This window comes from Nilaparvata lugens, chromosome 4 (genome assembly GCF_014356525.2).
Source record: "Nilaparvata lugens isolate BPH chromosome 4, ASM1435652v1, whole genome shotgun sequence".
Taxonomy (NCBI): domain Eukaryota; kingdom Metazoa; phylum Arthropoda; class Insecta; order Hemiptera; family Delphacidae; genus Nilaparvata; species Nilaparvata lugens.
The window spans coordinates 44,204,014-44,225,953 of record NC_052507.1 but is presented as its reverse complement, the minus strand read 5'-3'; the positions used below and the strand labels follow the sequence as shown (position 1 = coordinate 44,225,953).

The 21,940-nt window shown below is 34.9% G+C and overlaps 1 protein-coding gene across 2 annotated transcripts in view; it reads right to left on the bottom strand.

Moving 5' to 3' along the window:
- The window catches only part of LOC111049581, a 53,330-nt gene extending 34,305 nt beyond the window's left edge, over nt 1–19,025 (bottom strand). The window contains exon 1 of one of the 2 annotated variants that reach the window (XM_022335695.2): nt 18,944–19,025. The gene's annotated coding sequence lies outside the window, so the exon portion shown is untranslated. Of the gene's footprint in view, nt 1–6,560; nt 6,582–18,943 lie in introns of those variants that run through there. The other variant, XM_039427515.1, reaches the window with a different exon arrangement.
- Nucleotides 19,026–21,940: the final 2,915 nt, after the last annotated feature.

Below are 21,940 nucleotides of genomic sequence, written 5' to 3'. Positions count from 1 at the left end.
GGAGTATATAAAGTAGAAATCATTCAATTGATTTCAATAGTAATCATAGAACGAGCGTTAGCAAGTTTCTACTTTTGACTCATGACCAAAATCGATGTCCGTCTATTTGTATGTTCTACAATAACTTTCGAACGCTTTGATAAATCTGCTTTGAACTTTGAAAACATATTCTGCAAACCTTTTTACAGATCAAGTTCTTTGGACAATAACATTAATTTACAAACTCCTTTGTTCTGACAAAAAAGGATAGGCTCTCAATATATCAACTACCTATGCACTTATAGGAATTTAATTTGATGATTTCCTATATTGAAATTTATTAAATGGAACTAAATGAATGATGAAATAATTTTAATGTTTGGAATTACAAAATTGAACTCTGGATAATATGAAAATTAAACTGTTACAAGTGATGAACAAACTACGCTAGTTGAAAACATCACAGGTGGCGGTGGCAATCATATGATTCGCCACATTACCCCATGAATCCCCCCTCCCAGGCAGACGATTTGGCCATCCGAAATTTTGAAGCTCACTTTTTTCCTGGAACAGGGTGGGAAGGCTGAGGTGAGTCGTCTTGAAGGATGTATGCTGGCTTCACCCGGTCAATAGAAACCTTAGCGGTTCTACCATTAATCCTTAATGTGAAGGTTTTATCGTCTCTGTCCATCACCTCATGGGGACCAGTGTAAGGTGGCTGAAGTGCCCTTAAGATTGGTCCTTCTCGCAAAAAGACGTGGCTATATGTGGACAGTTCCTTAAACACAAAGACCCCTGGTTGACCATGTCTTGTTGCTGGAATGGGGACAATGCGTAAATGCGACATGAATTCTATCAAGCTTGAAATAAAACTGTCCGAGATGTCAAGATTATTGTATTGTGGTTTTGAAGAACGCAGCTCAAAGGGCAAACGAAGAGTCTCTCCATATGATTTCCTATGTTGAAATTTATTAAATGGAACTAAATGAATGATGAAATAATTTTTATGTTTGGAATCAAAAAATTGAACTCTGGATAATATGAAAATTAAACTGTTACAAGTGATAAAAAAACTATGCTAGTTGAAAACATCACAGGTGGCGGTGGCAATCATATGTTTCGCCACATTACCCCATGAATCCCCCCTCCCAGGCAGACGATTTGGCCATCCGAAATTTTGAAGCTCACTTTTTTCCTGGAACAGGGTGGGAAGGCTGAGGTGAGTCGTCTTGAAGGATGTATGCTGGCTTCACCCGGTCAATAGAAACCTTAGCGGTTCTACCATTAATCCTTAATGTGAAGGTTTTATCGTCTCTGTCCATCACCTCATGGGGACCAGTGTAAGGTGGCTGAAGTGCCCTTAAGATTGGTCCTTCTCGCAAAAAGACGTGGCTATATGTGGACAGTTCCTTAAACACAAAGACCCCTGGTTGACCATGTCTTGTTGCTGGAATGGGGACAATGCGTAAATGCGACATGAATTCTATCAAGCTTGAAATAAAACTGTCCGAGATGTCAAGATTATTGTATTGTGGTTTTGAAGAACGCAGCTCAAAGGGCAAACGAAGAGTCTCTCCATATGATTTCCTATGTTGAAATTTATTAAATGGAACTAAATGAATGATGAAATAATTTTTATGTTTGGAATCAAAAAATTGAACTCTGGATAAATATGAAAATAAAACTGTTACAAGTGATAAAAAAACTATGCTAGTTGAAAACATCACAGGTGGCGGTGGCAATCATATGTTTCGCCACTGACTGTTATGCAATAGATTCAATAATCACGTAAATGTTTCGATTGAAAAATGCCTGAGCTTAGTAAAGGTGTAGTTGAGCAAAAGCAATATTTGTGAGATTTTTGTGAAGAAGTGGTCCATGATAATGACAAGGCAGTGGCCTGCTACTGTGATGGCAATAAGTGGTATCACACAAAATGTGTTGGGATAACGGACAAGAAATACGACCAGATGAAGGAGGGGACAGGAGATGAACAGGCATGGCTATGTGATAGTTGTAGCACGCATTTAAATAACGAAGCAACACATATCTCTACATTGCTGAATAATTTCGACAACTCAGAAACAGATCACGAAACACCAATACGCGCTGTAACCACACAGCTGGAAATAGTAATAATAAAGCAACACAGACTAAACGTTATGATCTGATAATTAGAATCTTGCTAGATGAAATAAGCTCAAGGACAATATCACTACGTTGAAAATGGATAAGAACTGATTATCGGATGCAGTGGCAAGGAAAACAGATGTGATAATATAAGCTTGAAAACACAATATTTGAATTCACACAGGGACTCTACCAAATTCCCTCAAACCTAAAAAGAAGGAAAGCAGAAGATGCCACAAAAATTCTAGTAAGTGACTGAAGCTGAGTGCGGCGGAGGAGGTGACGGCGGCGGCGGCGGAATGGGAAAATGACAATAACCAGAAAACACCAAGTTTGCCCCTTAACCAACGCTGGATTGCCAGCTACAAACATTATTACCACGCCATAGAAAAGTGCACAATAACAGTAAACAGGAGAAAATTCACTTAAATATATCCAAAGAGGACTAATAGGAAAAATAGATAGATTGCTAATAGAGCTACATCAACACCACCCCGGATATCCTCATTATAACGGAACATTACCTAAGGGAGGAGGAACTACTTACATTCCAGGATACATGCTTATAGCCTATTTCTGTCGCACTCAATTTTTATGGGGTGGAGAAGCAATTTATAGAAATGACAACAATAAATTATCAATTGAAGAGATCAAACCTGAAGAAACATACAGTATCACCCAGTGGAACAAAAATTTTAAATAGCTCTAATAAAAATCCAACTGAGAAAGCAAAAATTGATAATAATTGGAACGTACTCCACACCCCGGAGGAGTCAATGAATACCTCACCCACCTGGGACGCTTACTCCAAGACTACTCAGCTAAATAAAACAGAATAGTTATTCTAGGTAACACAAATATAGATACATTAAAATCCGATAATTGTTTATGTTTAATTGTCAATGTCAATAATTGTCAATGTTTCATTGACCTGAAGAACACTTCAATTCAACACGGCTATGACATATTTGACCTTCAAGCACCAGAAAATCTAAAACGTCAGCTAAAAGTATAGATAGTTGCTACCTATTGTCTATTGAAGCTAAGTACGAAAACTTTGTTAGAATACTGAGTCAGAACATGGATGATGCCATGCCAAGAGAACCAAAGATAATGACATTAACCAAAAATTATGTATTTTGGGATGAAGAAACTTTAGACCTTAAGAACAGATTGAACCAGGCCAATAAAAGACTACTGCTGACAGGCTCACAAACTGACAAACTCATCTATTAGACAACAAAGAAAAGATATTTGCGTCAAGTTTTTGAAAAAAAAACAAATAGTTATAATACAAGTCATACATAAGAAGCTGAGGTTAATAACAAGAAGAGGGGATCAATGGTAGCAAAAATTCAACAGACTGACGAAAAAAGGAAAAAACTATGGAAAATCAAAAATGAAGAAAGATGGTCGCAAGAATGGTCGCACTGTCATAGACCCGTACCAAGTTTGTAATATCCAGAATTCTGCATTTATTTAGCCACCGATAGAGCCAGTTGGGGACAGCTAAAGTTTAGAGGAAGCAAACACAACAGTAGTACTCAATGGATTTCGAGCCATCACAAGCGCAGAACTGAGCAGAATAATCAAGCTGCTAAAGGCCAATAACTCTTCAGGACACGATTAAATTACTTGGAAAAATGATAAAATATTGTGATATTGTGAAAAAGTACTAAAACTGCCACTCATAGACATACGTATCCTTTGAACAGGCAGTATTTCCAAAAAACCTAAATATAATAAACTCTTTCTTAAATTTAAAAAAGGTGACAAGACTGACCCTAAAAATTAATAGACCTATTGCCAACCTTCCAACAACATAACAAAATTATAGAACGGGCAATCTATGATCAATTGATTGAATACCTGGAAACCAAAAAATTGATATCGGAACACCAGCATGGCAAGAGAGTACAGCTTTTTGGCTTTAGAAGAGGGCACAGCACATCAACGGCTTTTGCAGAGTTGTGCAATAGTATAAATAGGCTATGGGAAGAAAAACAGTGTCCGGCAAAAAGCCTTTGACACACTGAGCTGGTAGACCCTAAACAAAAACTGAAAAAGTTTAAAATAGAGGGAAATACGCTACAGTGGCTAGAGGATTATTTGTCTGACCGGAAGCCTAGACCACCCTACAGTATAAATCCTCTCCGGACCGTTAGCAAAGGCGTACCCCAAGGATCAATACTGGGACCACTACTTTTCCTTGTATGTCAACGATCAAGGAATGGAAAGGGGAAAAATAGCATATTATTCGCGGATGACACCACAATAATAGTACCACACAAAAATCAGAATCCAAATCACAGTCTAATAGATGCAACTCTGGAAGAAGCTACCCATACCTGCAATAAACTGAACATAACAATAAACAAACAAAAGGCTATACATATAAAGTTTAAACCAACAACTAATACCTCAGCAGATCTTACAAATAATCAAATCATCATAGCCACCTATACACAATTTTTGGAAGTTTTTACAAACTATTCTGGCAACCTCATATTGAAAAGCTCTGTAAATTCTGTCATCTGCGGTATAAGTGATTCGAAGACTGTGAAGCATACTGGGGGAAAAACCAGCATTCATGGCATAGCATGCCTTATTTGTCTCTCACTTGAGATACGGCATTGTAGCATGGAGTTCAGCACCACAAGTCCTCGTCATTTAAAACAGAGCGCTGAAAACAATACTAGGAGTGAGCACAATGGAACACTGCAAGCCGCTGTTCAAGAAGCACAAACTACTCACAGTAATTTCTATATATATGGACAAAGCCTACACCAAGAGGTTACAGACATGGGCACAATACTTGACATATTAAAGACCTCCCAATGCACCGCCTCACTAAATTTAAGGATTCTCCAGCTTATGCTGGGTATACATGAGTGGCAGCTCTGAATACCAAGTAAAACAGCTCCGTACTAATAAAGTGTTTCTTAAATAATTTTCGCATATTTCATCATATTGCCACTTAATTTCGTGACTTGAACATTTTTCTTCAATTTCTATCCAAAAAAATTTGATCGAGAATTAGTATTTATTTGACAAAATTGTTAATGAATCCGTGACTGTACCAAGCTAACCTGCAATGACTGGAACATCGAATTTGGGTGAGATCTTTGCAATTTATCACTGACAAATCATTCTTATAGTGACAGAATACTAGATTGAAAATATAAAGATAATATCCAAGCTGATTTGAAATATTTTTAGTGAAGTTTGATTCATTTCACAAACTTTTGAAACCGCACATCATGACGTAGTTTCTACATGAAGTATCCTGCCTATAAATATCAGTGCACGCTGTGCACGCATATTATTTCTCAACTCGTAAAAAGAAAAATAAAACAATTCTGTATTTTATTGGATAGACTTTGGGTGATACTATAATAAATAAACTTGAGACCAATCCAAAATAGGTCAGACTACTAGATAGATCTTGTTTTCCAATACCCAACGATTTTGCAAGAGACTTAAACAGAATATTGCCTATATTTGCAATTTGAACCCGTTATTACTGGAGTTTTAGTTTCTGACTATCATTGGAAACATTTTATTTTATTGTTTCCCTAGTTCAAGGCTGTGATATTCGACTGTGATAGAAATTTATGTTTTTGGACTGATCTAACCTCTACGTTTTGATTGAAGATTCTGACAAGCTCACCAAATTCCTATAAATTGCTTCGTTTTATTTGAATTATAGGATATATTATTGTTTTAATTGTGCCATCGTTATTTTGTTTTATGTGTTAACCCGGCCTAACTTTGTGATATTTGACTGTGATATGCGAAAAATTGACTGCACTGATAAAACCTTTATGCTTTGATTAGGGTATGCTTTGCTCTTGACAAACTCAAGTTACCAAATTCCCATCTTTCCCTCTGCTAGACAACATATTATCCGCTTGCTTAACCAAAATGGGGAAAAAACAATCTGAAAAGGCCATTATTAATGAAAATATCCAGTCTCCATGTGGTGTTTGCCACAAACCAGTTCAGAACATGCGACTGTAACGATAATAAATGGTATCACACCAAGTGTGTCAACATAACCAACAAACAGTACGACAAAATGAAAGCAGGTAAAAGTTCTGACCTTGCCTGGATGTGTGAGGAATGTAAGACTCGTATAAATGTTGAAGCTTCCCATATCTCAATACTACTAAATAAATCAAATGACAATGATTTGCTAAAATCTGACTTAAATGACGAATCACAATGTAACTACACATTGCCTAACAAAACATTTCAAAGCACTGACTTGACATAAATGTGCCAAAGCTATAACAGCTATGATGTCATAATTAAAGTTTTACATGATGATATAGAGGACTTGAAAAATGAGATAAAAATACTACGGACAAACAATAGTCGTCTGTCAGAAATAGTAGAAAGAAAGACAAGTGTAATTTACAGCATGGAAAATATTATTCGTGACTTCTTACAGGGTATCCATCCAGAGCACTGCTGCCCGGTAAGAAAGAGGACTGAAGATGCTACAGCAATCTTGATTAGTGACTCCGAGGGTACAAATGAGGTAAACCCTGTCCGGATCAAAGAATCCTCTACAGTGACAAAGAGTGCACCAGAGCCACTATCAAGCGTGGGAGCTGAAGTTCGAAACAGGATCACGGAGGTCTGCAATGCCAAACCAAAACCACATTCAAATAATGTAACAGAGTTGTGTTGATGAGAACAGAAATGAGTATCAGGACGGTCCACAGGATGAGGGGCGCCCTGCTCAAGGATTTGGGGAGCGGGCTGAGGGAAAGGAAGGGGAGGCACCACTGCTGATCAGGGACAATACGCTGAGGCTGGTGGGAGATATAATGAGAGACACATTTGGGCAAGATTTGGAGGTGGAAATTGTACCCTTTGGAAAAATCCAGGATGTCAGTAGAGCACTTAAAATCAGAAGCACTATTCCATCGAAGGTTATACTGAATGTAGGCTCAAATAACCTGTGTAGGGCTAAGACACCGAATCATGTCATGAGACCATTATGGCTCACTTTAGAGGCTAACATCAAACGGTTTCCACACACTAATTGGTACTTTACATCTATTCCAATTCGGGAGGATATAGGTGAGAGATTCATTGACGAAACAAACAAGGCTCTAAAGTTTATGTGCTGGCAGCTTAATATTACATTTATTGACAACTCAAATCATTTACATAAGCGTCACCTGAGCTGGGACGGACGAAGTTTAAACCTAGAAGGTTCTAAAATCTTGGCAGAACAACTTGCAAGCGCACTGGAGTGTCAAGGCAGAAATCCAGGATAGCAGCTAACCAAACAGAAAGATGACCGAAAACGCCATAGACCAAATAATACAGCCAATAAAACAATAGGAAATGCACACTCACACAAAAAGTCGTTGACTGTTCTCCACCTAAATATTTAAAGAGGTCTTCAAAATAAACTTGATGGACTGGTTGTAGAACTTGAAAATTTTCACCCTGATATTCTAATTATCTCGGAACATGGCTTAGGCACTGACCAATTACATCTCACAAATATTGAAGGTTTCAGACTGACCTCCAGTTGTTGCCGAACTGAACGTATGTGGGGTGGCATAGCTGTTTTTGTAAAAAATAATTTTTCTGTTGACATGGATGAGCTTCAGTTGCCGGAACAATGCAAGTCAAACGAACAAGTGTTTGAAACTGTTGGATTAATACTCAAATATCGATCAAGAAAATTGATTCTAATAGGAGCATACAGATCTCCTAGCACTGATACAGCTGATTTTTTAGGAAAATTGGGACAACACACAAACATGTCAAATTATATAATACTAGGAGATGCAAACTTTGACATACTCAGACCAGATGAACGTAGTGTAAAGGAACTTCGAAATGTGTTATCTGAGTTTGGATGCAGAATACATCACATCCCTGTAACAAGGAAAACCCCCACTACTGTATCCAGCATTGATGGGTGTTACACAACTATCAAACAAGAGGAGATCGAGGTAAAAGCACACTATACACCACTGTCGGACCACCATTTGTTGCTATGCAAAATAAAAAATAGAAGTAAAAGTTGCCACACCATCTACAGATACTCTAGGAATGTCTCAAAAAACAAATTAACTGAACTAGAGCAAATGTTAAATACAACCAATTGGGAGTCTGTCTATAAACCAAAGTCTGTTGAAGTAAAATATAATAACTTTCTACAAATAATGCGCCAGAGCCTTAACCACATTATGCCTCTAGGGCCGAAAAAATGAATGTACCAAGCAAAATTATTTTTATGGATTGTGAGTTGCAGAAGATGAAAGCCTCCCTTCAAAGTTTGCATGACAGATACCTGCTGACAGGATCAACCGAAGACAAAGACAGGTTTCAAAGCAAGATGGAAGGCAGAACAGCATATATAAGGCTTCTTTTGGATGGTAAGCTGACAGCGGATCCACTTGAAATCAGCAATATTTTCAACAGCATCTTCACCTCACCTCAAGCATCGAACCACACAAATCAATCACAAACCAGTACCACATCTGAAGCTGAGCCCAACAATGGTGTACCAATTTTCTCAACCTTCAAAAATGTCACACATCACGAAATGGATGAACTTCTTAATAATTCAAAGTCTAACAATTCGGCAGGCTTTGATGGAATCTCTGGGAAGATTATGAAATTCTGCAAGGAAGAAGTCATAAACCATTAACCCACATCATCAACACCTCATTGAGTCAATCTACTTTGCCTAGTAAGATGAAGATTTCCAAAGTGGATCCAGTTTTCGAGAAAGGAGACAAGCTTAATCCAAGTAACTACAGACCAATATCAAATTTGCCTGGAACTTCAAAGCTGACTGAGCACATTTGGAAAAAAGTTAATAGCACATTTGGAAAAAAATGAACTGATTTCATCATTTCAACATGGTGATTAATGAGATCTGGGAGAAAAAGAGGATAGCATCAGGCCTGTTCCTAGACTTGCAGAAGGCATTCGACAACTTAGACCAAGAAATCCTAATCAAAAAATTGAAACAGCTAAACATTCAGGGCCAAGTCATAGAATGGATCCAAAACTATTTCACTGAAAGGTATCAGTATGTTGAAATCAGTTATCAGCAGCACACAGCCTTGACTAGTGCCAAATCATCTCTTTGCAAAATATCCAAAGGTGTTCCTCAAGTGTCAATCCTAGGACCCTTGTTCTTTCTCATTCACATAAATGACTTCCCAAAATAATCTCAAGAAGGACCAAAAATGTGTACTATTTGCAGACGATACCACCATAATAATCCCATCAGACAGAGAATCCGAAAGCAACGATATAAGCTCGACACTTGAAATGGCCAAAAATATATGTAGGAAACTGAAGCTATCAATCAATAAAGACAAGACAGTAAATATAAACTTCACTCCAAAGGGACAGATATTCAATATAGACAACAATGTAACCAATGAACCAACAAATACAAAGGATTGTACAAGATTTCTTGGTATCATGATGGACAAGAACCTGAATTGGAGTGAACATATAGACCTTTTGTGTAAGAAATTAGCTTCAGCCACATATGTACTTTGTAGAATATGATGTATCACTGATGTCAGTACCACATTTATCACGTATCATGCCCTATTTGCCTCACAGCTGCGATATGGCATTGTTGCTTGGGGAGCATCAGCGCAGGTACACATGGACAGAGTTCTACGAAGTCAGAAAAAAGCCTTACGAACCATCCTAAGAAGAGATGCACTGGAGCATTGTAGACCATTATTTGTCAAAAACAAACTGCTTACAATGGTCTCAATCTACATACTTGAAACCATAACCCTTGTCATAGACTCAAGCCCGAATCTCAGAAATAGCCAACACACACATAACACAAGAAGCAAGCTGAACATTGACTTCCGCAATGCAGGCTTGGCAAATTCAAGAACATACCTACCTATGCAGGCTCACATTTCTTCAACTATCTACCGGACAGCCTAAAGACTTTGAGGGATTCACGGACAACATTCCACAGAAAGCTGAAAAAATACCTCATTGCAAGACCGTACTATGCAGTGACCGAATTTATTGAGGAGCATACGTACCACCACCTTAGAGTATAGTGCTAGATACTCTATACACCTTCTTGACGACTCTGACAGAGGAGACCATCCATTGACGATTCCCCGATCCCAGGACCGTGAGGAAGACATCAGAAGTAAGAGAAGTAAGATGCTGGAGCCTTCTACAACAAACTGCCGGATACACTAGACTATTGAGGATGACACTCTTTTTGCCAAAGCACTCAAGCGGTATCTGATCGAGAGACCTTACTTACTAAACCACAACTGAGTATGTATGTGCAGGAGCATACCTACAGTCATTTTATGGGACGAATTATGGACCATAAAAGTATAAAGTGAATTCGTATTGCTTTGTTAGTGGGGAGTCCCTTGCAGGAAGGTCCCACCTCGCCTGAATATATAATTTAAGCCGTCAATGGGCCTTAAGCCTTTCATACTTCAGCCAGGACCAACGAAGGCACTTGAGATGGGATGGGGTGCAGTTGAGTGATGAGGGAATAAGTCTCCTGGCAGACAGCATTGTAAGTGTATTAAAATCAAAAGAAAAGCTGCCAACAAAAAACTTGCAGATGTGCCTAAGCAGTCAAGTAGTGGTCCCCCAACACAAATCGATCCAATAGTCCAACCCAACCCTACAACAATAGCCAGAACAGAACTTGATAAACATCCAAACCTTGAAAATACTGATATAGGCCTTAACAGAGAACCGGATATATACACTAACCAAAGAAATAGAAATACAAACAAAACAAATAGAAAGGGCAACAAAGCAAACAATATTAAAGTATTCCATTTAAATATTCAGAGAGGATTGCAGAGCAAATTGGACCGTCTGGAAATTGAATTGAGTGTACACAGCCCGGATATAGTCATATTATCAGAGCATGGTCTCAGACCAGATGAGCTCCTCAACACAAATCTTCAGGGATATACCCTTGTCGCTCACTTCAGTAGAACCGTATACATGTGGGGCGGCATTGCCATCTTCAAAAAGAATAATTTCCCACTATCCACTAAGGAGTTGACTTTTAAAGAGGAAGTGCAAAGACCTATGGAGATAATCTTCGAAACCATAGCAATCGAAATACAACTTAAGAAACTAGATCTGGCAATCATAGGCTCCTATAGATCACCCGATCCCAAAACAGAAGCAGAATACCTGACAAGGCTAGGAAGTCTACTACAACACTTCTCAGAGAAAAAGTACAGCATCTTGGTTTTGGGTGACACAAATATAGACATCCTTAAAACAGACAAACAAGTCTACAAAGACCTGGAAAACCTACTAAGACAACACGGCTGCTACATATATGGCATATCTGAAACCAGAAAAACCCAAACTTCAAGTACTAGTATTGACGGCTGCTATCTCAACATACCAACTGAAAGAGCAAAGGCAACAGCACAACCCAACTTAATCTCCGACCACCACTCCATATTATATGTGAAATAAAATATGAAGTGGCACATAAAACAGCAACGTACAGATATGCAAGAAATTTCTCAAGGACAAACTTAAAAAACTTGAAACTCAACCTCAGTAACTCTAAATCGGGAACAGTGATAGCATCTCATACTGTGGAGGACAAATACAATACTTTTCTAAGGATCCTTCGAGTTAACCTTGATGAAACCATGCCAAGAGAATCAAAGAAGATGAAAACAACTAAAAATCTTATCTTCTGGGATAATGAAACGTTAATGCTAAAAAGAAATACACAGATTGCTAATGATCAATACACACTTACAGGTAGAACAGATGACAAAGTAACAAACCTAGAAAAGAAAAAAGCCTATGATCAAGAAGTGAAAAACAAAAAGAAATTACAGCTAAGCAGAAAGATTTAACAAGCAGTAAATAAACCCAAAGCGCTATGGACAACAATAGACGATGAAAGGAATAAACTGAAATGCAAGCATCAAGAAAACCTCCACCTGACTATTGAGTGGAGAAAAATCACTGACCCACATCATATCTGCAACATCTTCAACACATATTTCACCCAACCAATTACTGAACTACATAGCAGCCAAAATGGTAAAGAAGATCTGGTGATTCAGAATAATGCCCAAGTGTTCTGTCAATTCAACACCATCACTGAAACCGAACTGCACAATATTTTCAGAAGACTAAAGCCAAACAACTCATCAGGCCATGATGAAATAACTGGTAAAATCCTGAAGTACTGCGAGAATGAAATAAAGGAACCTATCCTACACATAATAAATGAATCATTCAAACAGGCAAAATTCCCACATAAATTGAAAATAGCAAAGATTTATCCAAAGCATAAATCAGGAGATAAATCTGACCCAAAAAACCACCGACCAATAGCGAATCTGCCAGTTGTCTCCAAGATCATCGAACAAGCGGCCTACAACCAGCTAATAACACACCTTGAAAGAAACGAACTATTGTCAAAAAATCAGCATGGCTTCCGAAAGAACAACAGCACATCAACATCAATATCTGATTTGTGTGACGAGATATGTAAAATATGGGAAAACAAAGAATCGGCCTCAGGTATTTTTATTGACATCCGCAAAGCTTTTGACGTCCTTGATTGGGAAATTCTCAAGACTAAATTAAAATATATGAAAATCCAGGGGAGTGCACTAGAATGGATCGAAGATTATCTGAAGGACAGAAGGCAGTATGTGGAACTGGATTTTCAAGAAAAAGCATCAATAAACTCATATAAGTCGTCATTCCGACTTGTAAGAAGGGGTGTGCCACAGGACTCGATACTAGGACCATTGCTCTTTCTAGTACAACATATAAATGACATTCCAGACAGGCTTCAAGGCAACAAAAAGTGTATTCTTTTTGCAGACGACACCACTATTCTACTCCCTGCTAATAAAAATGTGACACAAAATAACGTGATATGAATTAAATAAATAAATACTAATGGAAGACTCTTATTTTGATCATATGTTAGTGTATTCATATGTTTTTATGAACTAGGACTGTAAATTTTGGGTTTAAATTCGCATGATTCTATCAAAAATGGGGTTATTGGTGTCTAATTGGATCAAGTTTATTATTTTATCTCTGTTTAATTTTGCTGCTTTATAAATATGAAATTCTTCTTTGACATTCAGTTTTTGACTTTTATTACCATAATTAAGTATTTTCATATTGGAATTTATATCTGTAAAATTATGGCCTGAATCTATCAAGTGTTCAGCAAATGCCGACTTTTGTGTATAATTTTTAGATTTTAGTGCTTGGATATGTTCTCGAAACCTGATATGGAAATTTTTACCCGTTTGCCCGATATAGAATTTGTTGCAATCACTACATCTAAGTTCATAGATACCAGATTTTTAAACTTATCTTGCTGTACATTTAAATTTGATTTCTTTTTTATCAGTTCGAATGCATTATTTGTGTCCTATAACCTAGAATGAATTTATTTTTTGTAAAGGTTTTTCTTATAGCTTTATTAAATTTTGTGTTATATGGAACACAAATATATTCTTTATTTCCTACATTTCCTTGATTATTTTGAGTTCTATTCTGTATTAATTTTCCTTTTTGTTTGTGAATCATTCTATCAATAGTTTTGGTATTATATCCATTTGTTATTGCCATATATTTTATTATTTTCTTCTCTTTTCTATAATTATATTTTGACATGGGAATATTTATTAGCCTATATATCATTGCATTGAAAGTTGAAATTTTTTGTTGCCAAGGATGATTTGAATCTCTAGGAATAATACAATCTGTATGTGTGGGTTTTCTATAAATGCTAAAATCATGTTTGTTATCTTTCATACTAATCGTTAAATCAAGAAAATTTATTTCATGTTCTTGAGCTTCCATCGTAAATTTTATAGAAGGTGATATTGAATTTAAATATAATTCAAAATCTTCATGTGTTTTATCTTCATTATTATACAGACATATTATATCATCAACATATCTGTGCCAATAAATAATATTTTTCTTTAGAGGATTATTATCATTCATTATTTTAGATTTTTCTAAATTGTTCATGTATATGTTAGACAAATAACCTGATAAAGGAGATCCCATCGCTAAACCTTCCTTTTGTTTGTAATTTTTCTCATTGAATTTGAAATAATTTTGATCTACACATACTGTTGTCAATGCTATTAGATCTTCTATTTCATCATTATTTATGTTATTATCTATCAAATTTTGTTTCAGAATACTAATTGTTTCATCTGTTGGAATACTAGTGTACATGTTGGTTACATCAAATGCTAGGAAAATATGTACACTAGTATTCCAACAGATGAAACAATTAGTATTCTGAAACAAAATTTGATAGATAATAACATAAATAATGATGAAATAGAAGATCTAATAGCATTGACAACAGTATGTGTAGATCAAAATTATTTCAAATTCAATGAGAAAAATTACAAACAAAAGGAAGGTTTAGCGATGGGATCTCCTTTATCAGGTTATTTGTCTAACATATACATGAACAATTTAGAAAAATCTAAAATAATGAATGATAATAATCCTCTAAAGAAAAATATTATTTATTGGCACAGATATGTTGATGATATAATATGTCTGTATAATAATGAAGATAAAACACATGAAGATTTTGAATTATATTTAAATTCAATATCACCTTCTATAAAATTTACGATGGAAGCTCAAGAACATGAAATAAATTTTCTTGATTTAACGATTAGTATGAAAGATAACAAACATGATTTTAGCATTTATAGAAAACCCACACATACAGATTGTATTATTCCTAGAGATTCAAATCATCCTTGGCAACAAAAAATTTCAACTTTCAATGCAATGATATATAGGCTAATAAATATTCCCATGTCAAAATATAATTATAGAAAAGAGAAGAAAATAATAAAATATATGGCAATAACAAATGGATATAATACCAAAACTATTGATAGAATGATTCACAAACAAAAAGGAAAATTAATACAGAATAGAACTCAAAATAATCAAGGAAATGTAGGAAATAAAGAATATATTTGTGTTCCATATAACACAAAATTTAATAAAGCTATAAGAAAAACCTTTACAAAAAATAAATTCATTCTAGGTTATAGGACAACAAATAATGCATTCGAACTGATAAAAAAGAAATCAAATTTAAATGTACAGCAAGATAAGTTTAAAAAATCTGGTATCTATGAACTTAGATGTAGTGATTGCAACAAATTCTATATCGGGCAAACGGGTAGAAATTTCCATATCAGGTTTCGAGAACATATCCAAGCACTAAAATCTAAAAATTATACACAAAAGTCGGCATTTGCTGAACACTTGATAGATTCAGGCCATAATTTTACAGATATAAATTCCAATATGAAAATACTTAATTATTGTAATAAAAGTCAAAAACTGAATGTCAAAGAAGAATTTCATATTTATAAAGCAGCAAAATTAAACAGAGATAAAATAATAAACTTGATCCAATTAGACACCAATAACCCCATTTTTGATAGAATCATGCGAATTTAAACCCAAAATTTACAGTCCTAGTTCATAAAAACATATGAATACACTAACATATGATCAAAATAAGAGTCTTCCATTAGTATTTATTTAATTCATATCACTTGAAAATGGCATAATTGACCGAAACATGTCGTGATAAAATATTTTTAAAAAAGGGTACTGAGATTTTCAATTATTTTCTTTATATTTATATTACAAGTAGCCCTATACAGGAAAGAGATAAATAATATGGTATAGCTGCCTGTGGATCGTCTGCAAAAGAAAATCTAGAGAGAGTTCTGAAAATCCAAAAGAGAGCAATAAGAAATATTTTAAGAGCCAACTACATTGAGCATTGCAGACCCCTTTTCAAAAAAACAGGAATACTAACGGCAGTCTCCATATATATCTTGGAATTTGTTATTTTGGTCAAGAAATCAAATCCAATCTTGAGACAAGACAGGCACAGCTATGGGACAAGACATAATCACAATATAGACCTCCCACAACATAGATTGAAAAAGCTCAGCGACTCTCCGTCTTATGTAGGGGCATATCTGTTCAACTTGCTCCCAGATAGTCTGAAACTACTAGAAAACAACAACGCGCTGGCAAAGGGTTTGAAGAGGTACCTAATGGACCGGCCTTATTACACCGTTGCAGAATATATCGAGGAGCATACATACACCCACCTCAGAGAGCGGCTAGTGCCGTGTAAAACCCCGTTCAAGGGACAATGACAATTCCCCGGTCAGCAGACTGCGGCGAAGACAACAGAACCAAACCAAAGTTTGATAATACTTCAGCTGAACGTCGAGTGATAATTAATGTGAAAGGCAAGACAATCTTGATAAGATTGAAAAATTATACTCTCAAATGTTATATATTTTTATATGTTTGACCAAGTTTACAAACGTAAATAATTTCATATTATTGACATAGTTTACATGTCAACCCTAGGACAAGGACGAAGTCAGGTCCACTTTCTGACACAGTCAATCCAGATATCTGGTCATGACTAAGGAGAGAAGTATGAAGTAAGTTCATCTGATAAAACGGGAGTGATCTGGTCAAAAACGTTTGGTAACGAGGTTTGAACCCGGGATCTCTATGCTGCTACGCAAGCACTCTTTCCACTAGACCACGGATCACTAGATTATGGACCATGACTAACGCGAACCCGATCGAAGGGAAGATATTTTGGCGTTTCCCCGGTCACCAGACTGCGGAGAAGACGAGACAAGTAACAAGTAAGTAACATTTAATACGGGAGGAGAAAATCACTCAAGTCATATGGAAACTGATTCCAACAAGAGATTTTAAATTTCAATTTCAACCTTTATCAATTTATTTAGTTATGTATCTAGCATTGAAAACATAGATTTGTGACATCTTTCGAGTGGTACATTTCCAAGATAGTTCATAAGCAAATTCTTCAGCCCATGGGGCACACTAGTTTAAAAATATTACTTTTTAAATTATTGCAGGTTATTAGCAATAACTTATCAAACTAGCTTCATCTTTCAAGATACTGTTAAAAAGACACCCAGAGATTGTTAGGTACCTAGTTGTAATATTTTTTAATGCTACCTCCTTCTATATTTTTCATGGAAACGAATTTATTCAACCAGTTTTCAATTGGGTATACGATCATGACTCATTTTTGATAAACGAAATATTATTATCCGTTTAAATATTTTTATTGATCCATTGCAAGATTACTCAAGCAAGTCGTACGTTGTTGGAGTAACGGTAGGTAAGTTTAATTTAATTGTAATAATATTATACTTTTTCAATAAAACAAACTAAAAGTATTAGAATATAATAATTATAAATATTAATCAAGCTCATCATAAATGTATTTCAATTAAATATAGCCTACTTTACTTCAGGCATATTTCCCACAATTTAAAAAACCTATAAATCTCTGAATGAAGAATCTTTATAATAATAAATTATAATAAAACTCTAGCATTGATAAAATATAAAGTTGCATAAATCGTATACCAAATTCATACATTTGAACAAATTTTAGCCCAACATTAACTCATAGCAAAATTTGAGTTTTTATTAACTATATTAAAATTTATGCTAATAGAAACTATTCAGTTTATTCAGCTACTTTGATGAGGTTTTTCAAAATGACAGTTCTGTTACTATAGGGGGATTTGGCTACTAGCACTGAAGTCCATAATCATAATACGAGGCACAGAAATAACATAAGAACTGAATACCTACCTCAGGTATTTACGATCACAAAAAAGCTGGATGTTTATAGGAGTAAAATATTGTACAATTTCTTGCCACTATCTATTAGAAGCCTTTCTTGTATGAGTTTTAAAAAAAAACTGTTAAATTTATCCTGCAGCAAGAATGCAATTATACAGTGGCTGATTTTTATGAAATTGATTTTCGTATGTATGAATTGTGAAAATGGTTTTGTAAATTACTTTGTATTGTAGAATCGAATTGTTTTTATGCTTTGAATTTGTGTACAATATTATATATATATATATATATATTTATATGACGATTGACCATACATTTTGTTAAATGTCTTAAGTCAATAAAGAAATTTCTATACCTATGTCAGTGTCTGCCATAACCAGCGACTACAATTCGCAAAAAATATATTCTCATAATATAAAATAGCCTTTGTACTTTTTGAATACAATATAGGGATTAAAAGAAACTGCTCTTTAGACTAATTGAATCAACAATTAAATGTAAAAACACAAGTGTCATCACAGATGAACCTTGAAATCAATAGACCTAGCCTAGCATGCCTTTATGATTCGCCAAGTAACTTATGAGATTAAAAACAGAATAACTTGAGGATTGATTGAAAAGACAAAAATTAAACCATAAGGAATTGGAATAACTCAATTTAAATCTAAATAAAACAAATAAGTATTTTTTTTTAATACGACACAGGTTATTTTAAAACAGTGAATGTAGCAGACAGCACAGTTATTAATGTGATAGGTAAGTAACCCACAAAGGGTTTTGTAACGGTCAAATTGTTATTTATCAAGTTAGACAAACTCTCATTTAACAATGAGTCTTAAAATAAATTGTAATAGGATTTTAAACTATTTTGTAAACCAATTAACAAGCAAATTGACTTTAATACAGAAGTTTCATCATAGCTTGAAAGCAGCAATGCACAAGCACCTAAATAGACTTACGTCAGACCCATGGTTGTACGGCATGATTCATAGACACTTACGTTTAGAACTACGTTAATAGAACTGCTTTCATTTGTTAAAATTTGAAGAAATTGTGGTTAAAAGGAGGCAAAAAATCAAAATATAAATGAAATGTTAATAATTACCTGAAATTATTGATAGGATGATGTTACCTATCACAGCAATTTCTTGCTTTCACACCCCTAGAATGTTTCCAGGGCCCACTAGATTAGTATTAGTACTATCAGTAGCGCCACTAGCGCGCATTATCCATTAGTCAAATACAGAAATTTACAGAATTGATTGCAAATTGAAAAAGTTTTACTATAAAAGATGAATTGTAATAATAAACTAGGTAAACATGTTTTATATTCACATTATCAATTGAAATATCACAATTCATGGTTCAATATTAAATTTATTGATGTAGGCCTACAACGTACTCATAAAAAACTGTAGCCTATTAATAACATTAATTTCCATTTTTTTAAAGTTAAGTTTGTTTTAATTATTTTAATAACACTTAAAATTAGTTTTTTTGTAAAACACATACAATAAAATCTTTGAGGGAATTTTGAATTTTTGTAGGCTACTTCATGCCAGCAAAAATGGCGGGAAGAAACGTCACCAGTCTTCTTGGCTTCTGCTTGACTTGTTCCTAATCCTCAAAATAATTGTTTGTCCGCGTGCGTTGCGTCCAGTCAACAACCCCACCATACTGTTGTATTCCTTTGATTCATTGTGTTTGTGCTGAACTTGTTGTGGAATGTGGACTTTTACCGCATTTGACCTACCTACACCCTTCTCATAAGCACTCACATGTCCCACAATGTCCCCACCAAAGACCTTACAGTAAAGAATACTGTATGCATATCACGCTGTTTAAGGTCTTTGATGATAACTTTATTAAGTTCACTTTAATTTGATTTTTACTTTATGCTACAAATTGTATAGTTAAATTCGTTGATATAATAGGCTATACTTTTATATGAAAAAAAAATTGCTTCCTATCAATCCACAAAATGGAAACTGCATTTTATGTGGATTATTTCATTTATCCTTGAGCCAATAGGCTATTCATCTTGTTCGTTATTATTCAAGGAAAGCCACTCCAATACCGTAGTGTTCCATGTAGGTCAAAATAAAGGCTCTTCCACTACGGTATTCATTTAAACTGAATAAATTAAGAACACTTTTGAAGTGGACACATTTACTGAAGTCTGAAGATGACCAACGACACTAACGACAGGTCGAAACGTCGTCACTGCTAAAAAGTATGTGTTTCCAAAGTGTTTTTAATTCAATATGTTCAAAATAAGCACTATACCGTTCTTTTATGTCGATGGGCATGGTCACTACGGAGTCCAGACTTCCCCTCTTTAGTCCAGATAACTCCTCTGAAAAGAGGATAAATAAAGATGAAAATTAATGAAGTAATATTTGAATAAAGTAGCCCGTATAAGTGAAGTGATTTTTTAAAGATGAAAATAACTTGGAAGACAATTTTTGACCGCGCAGCTCTGTTTAGGGTGCTAGGGAGGTGAACATATTTAAAGTCCCCATCCCTACACACTGTGCTTTGGGGCTACGGGTGGGTTGTTTAAAGGTACCGTAACGTACCATTTTTTATTTTTGGCATAGCCTATATTATATCGAAAACTGCGTCTTATGAACATATCAAATATATTCTATACACAATTTTCTACAACATTCATCTGACTTTTGTTTCCATAGTAGCCTACCTATATATCTTTCATGTTTTTCGAAATTTCTTCAATGCAAACATTTTTGAGATGAAAAAAAGCAATACGCCTCTATTTTTTACAATTTTTGGCACTATAACTTTTCATCGATTGATAAAAAAATAATCAATGCTGTTTATGAGCTTACAGAGCATTTAATTCAATGTATTTTGATGTAGACCTATCAATTTGCCCTCCAACCGAAGAAATCGTCTTCAGATTTCCTCGAATTTCTAATTTAACCGGAAATTTGTTTGTAGAACATCATTCCCGATTTTCCAGTAGTACTGGAAAATTTTCAGGGTTATATAAATATATTTCGAATATCATTGAATCAAGCTCATGATTAGCATGATATACCACACTTCTCTCAGAATAGTCGCTATATCAAGATTTTAATATCAAAATAAAACTGTGAGAATGTATCCTCTCTATCTCTGTCTAAGTTGGATAATTTTTATCCAACCTATAGTTATTTTTCATTTTATGAATATATTCGTCATGTCAAGCAGAAAACATGAAACTTTCGACATTCTAGAAACATTTTTGTGTCAGAAGATAAAGTGGGTGATGAAAGCAAGAAAGTTACTCAGAAATAATCGAAATTATTTTTCAAATTATCAAAAGTAGTTAGAAGGTATTCTGATCTCTGGGGAGTTTCAAAGTTAGGATTTATCATTCATTTCACACTAAATCAGTAGTTCCTCAGAACTACATAATGAATGTATGTGCTTTAAAACATGTATTATTTTGACAACAAAATATTAATTGAATAAAATTGAAGCTGACCAAAATCAAACATTATTATATTATTCACAACATTATAATGTAACAATATTTAAACTCATTCTGCAACCAAATAAAACAGCCAATATTATAACTAACATTACCACCTCATTCTAGTTTATATAAAAACAATATACATTAAAAAGTGAATAAAAAATGAAACTAGTAGTTCTGTGAACAGTAGACCTCACGCTCAGAAAGTTACATTGACCTGTTGTTATGTTTTCTCAAAAATTAATAAATAATTTATCAATTTAAAATGTCTAGAAACATCCTAAATAAACATAGAGCTTTCTGTCCTATCGTACCGTCACGAGTCGTCCCGGAATGTGAGTGTGAGCGCTGTTATCAGGTCTGGCTGCAACTGTCTACAACGTTGATGGAAAGATACATTTTCAAGATGTTCGAGGTTTTTGAACGGGTAGTATTATCGACCGAGCGAAGTGAGGTCCAAGATTCAAGTCGACGATTTGGCATTTCTCCTAATTGACCGAGCGAAGTGAGGTCTAAGATTCAAGTCGACTGTTTGGCATTTCTCTTAATGTTTAAATGTTGCGCATTTACGGCGAAACGCGGTAATAGATTTTCATGAAATTTGACAAATATGTTCCTTTT